This window comes from Microtus ochrogaster, chromosome 18, assembly GCF_000317375.1.
Source record: "Microtus ochrogaster isolate Prairie Vole_2 chromosome 18, MicOch1.0, whole genome shotgun sequence".
NCBI classification, from domain to species: Eukaryota; Metazoa; Chordata; class Mammalia; order Rodentia; family Cricetidae; genus Microtus; species Microtus ochrogaster.
This window is the reverse complement of record NC_022020.1, coordinates 3,757,085-3,760,446: the sequence shown is the minus strand read 5'-3', so window position 1 is coordinate 3,760,446 and position 3,362 is coordinate 3,757,085. Positions and strand designations below refer to the sequence as shown.

The window sequence follows — 3,362 nt, the reverse complement described above, 5'->3', positions numbered from 1 at the left end:
ATACAGACTAGCCTACAGTGTGAGTTTCAGAACAGCCAGGGCTATTACACAGAGAAGTCCTGTCTTGAAAAATAAAATAAAGATTTAAATGTGAAAATGCATAGCCCATGTTTTTAAGTCTTTGGTCCTCACCTGGTGGCATTTTTTTTTTTAAGTTTTTAAAGTGCAACATTTGAGCATGGGGCTTAGTTGGAAAATCTAGGGCAATAGAACAGGCTCAGCTCTGCTTTTGGTCAGTTCTCTGTGTCCTGATTGCTGCTGGCTTAACCAGATTAAGCCATTGCTACTGTTCTGTTCTCCTGAGAAATGTATCCTTAATATTTGCCTGTAGGCAAGTCTGTTGGGCATTTTCTTGATTAATGATTGATGGGGGAGGGCACAGCCCATTGTGATGGTGCTACTTCTGGACAGATGATCGTGGTTTGTATTAAAAAATGGGAAACAAGCCACTGGCTATGAGGAACTGAGTCAATATAAAGCTTTCCTTCAGAAAGTTGCTTCTTTCAGTTATTTTATCAAGCTGTGAGAAGAGTAACTATGACTACTACTTCACCACCCTGAACACAGCCCGTGAGGGTCAGGCCTGGTTAGTGTCTAGACTGGAGAAAAGTAACTACACCAGCCTTGTCAAAACGTTGTTTCAGATACAGGAGATTTAAGTCGTCACCACTTCTGTGATAGAAAAAAATAAAATGTTTTCCCAGGTTTTATCACTCACCTGCTTTAGTTGTTTTCTATTCCTGTGATAAATACCATGACCAAAAGCAGCTTGAGGAGGGAAAGGTTTGGCTTACACACCCTGGTCACAGTTCATCACCAAGGGAAGCCAAGGCAGGATCTCAAGTAGAGCAAGAACCTAAAGGCAGGAACTAAAGCAGTCTCATAAAGAATACTGCTTACTGGCTTGATCCTCATGGCTTGTATATCCTGCTTTTTTGTATACAACCCAGTACTTAATCTGTCCAGGAGTGGCACCACCGTGGGATTTACCCCCTCCCCCATCAATCATTAGTCAAGAAAATATCCTACAGACTTGCCTACAGCCAAATCTTATAGATATATTTCTCAGTTGAGGTTCCATTTTTTTTTTCAGATGACTCTAGCTTGTATCAACTGACAAAAACAAACAAAAAACTAGACTCATAGTTGTATAGTGTGTAAGAGAATGAGTCTGGAATAGAATTGGTTCTGAATCCAAGGTTAGCCGCTTATTAACTTTGTGATTTTGGACAAACTTCTTAGGAGTTTTAAGATTCAAGTGTATCATCTTCAAGTAAGAGTAAGTATAGTTTGAATGTTAGAAAGGATAATGCCTAGAAGTTCCTGGTAATGAGTCAATATTAGCAATTATTGTCATTATTCATGTTGTTATTTATCTTTATTATTTTGTCCTTGTGGAAAAGAACTTGGACTGATCAAATGAATTATTAATCTACCTCCCCTTTGCACAGTTCAGCTTTTTATTTAGTTGTGTGATCTTGGATAAATATCTAATTATTTGAGCCTGAAAATATGCATAGTTCATAAACTTGAGGATCATGGTAATAGTTCATAGGTATTAATTATGTAGATGGAATGAACATGTGTCAATAGTTACTTTTATCTGGTCTCTATAGACAGAGACTAGGCTGACTTGGAACTCTTTATCAACCTTTTTCTGCTTCCCAAATGCTGGAATTAAGGGGTTGTGCCATCACACTGACTGGTAATTTAAAATGTTCCTTGATATAATCTTTGCTTTCTGTTACTGTTTCCTCCATCCAAGTCCAAATTTTAACTCAACCTTGTTGGACTAACAGGCTAATCTAGCAGTTTGCCAGTCATGATCAATACAATATTTTTTTCTTTATCTCAATCCTCCCTCTTTGCTTCGTCTTCATTTCCACCATTCCCCAGAATACACTGCTCTTCAGGCTTTCTATAGTATTTCATCTTGTTTTTACCATTCTACTCACATATTTCCAAGGCCTATTATTTTCTTGCCTTGAGTTCTTTCATTTTTATATTTTCAGCATCCATCATAACTGTATTAGACTTTTGTTTTAAGCTCTCACTATATCATACCTTTTGTGTAGTTCAGAACTCATTTACATAGCTGTCATGTATGTGTCTGTTTTGTGTGCTAGTTTTACCTTTAATGAGAATTTCAAATCTTAGCTGAATCCTGAATATTAATTCTATTAATATTTGTGCATTGTAAATAACTATCCTCTACATGCCTCACTCTTTCATTTTCCTCTGAATTAATTTGTAGATGGTGAAACCCAACTTAAATTTTTGCATACAAAATGAATTATAGATTCAAAGAAAACTAATCTGATTAAACGTGAAGATTCAGTAGCTCTGTCTCTTCTCTCACTTTATATTGACTTCATTCTTTCTCTTCAGACAGGGTTTAATCACGTAGGAAAATACTGCTGCCCAAAGACCAGAGCATCATATCTAAACAGCTTTAACTTTGGTCACTAACTTCAAACCATTGACTATCAAGTCTAGATCTCAGAAAGAAAAAAAAAATCAATTGATTATACTTAGTTGGATGCCCACTTAACTAGATGAGGATCCCATGAGAATTATAGGAATGGCCAAACAGGTTTTAGGAAAATGACAGCAGTGGAGCAAGGTAGATGATACCAATTCTTAGATGTTGGCTAAGTAATTTAAACTCTTCCTAAACTGCAGTTTTTTCCAGTCTATAAAATGGAGTTAAGAAGAATATTTCATAGTATAGTAATATTTTATTTGTATTTTAATAAACAAAGCTTAGCTGAAGACCAGAAAGTAAAACTAAGCCACTAGAGGCCAGGTAGTGGTGTCTCATACCTTTAATCCCAGTACTAGGAAGTCACACACCTTTAATCCCAGCACTAGAAAAAATATAAAGCAGGATGAGACAGGAGTTCATTCTGTTTTTTTCAGTCTGAAGATTTTATAAAGGTACAACCACACCAGTTAGCAATAGAGGCTGGGCAGTAGTGGTTCATGCCTTTAATCCCAGCTCTATAAGGCAGGACTTGCTCTTTTTTTTTTTTTTTCAGCCTGAAGATTTCATAGAGGTAAGAGCTCTCTAGGGACTTGGCTGCTTTGCTTTTCTGATCTTCAAGTTGAACTCCAATATCTCTCTCTGGGTTTTTATTAATTGTGCTACATTTGACATCCATTGTGGGGTTTGAATCCATGACCCTACAATTAAGAGTCATGCTCTACTGACTGACTTTAGCACAGGGCCAGCTGTGTGGGTGGGAGAAGGTACGAGAGCTGCTAGTGGTCCTGGGGAGGCTTGAGGTAGATCATGTGATGGAGGAGTTACTTTCATTGGTTAATAAAGAAACTGCCTTGGCCCATTTGATAGGCCAGCCCTT

General features: G+C 37.3%; 1 protein-coding gene across 4 annotated transcripts in view; it reads left to right on the top strand.

Moving 5' to 3' along the window:
• Rock1 (Rho associated coiled-coil containing protein kinase 1) overlaps nucleotides 1–3,362 on the top strand; it is a 129,901-nt gene that overhangs the window by 17,323 nt on the left and 109,216 nt on the right. The gene's annotated exons all lie outside the window — the stretch shown is intronic.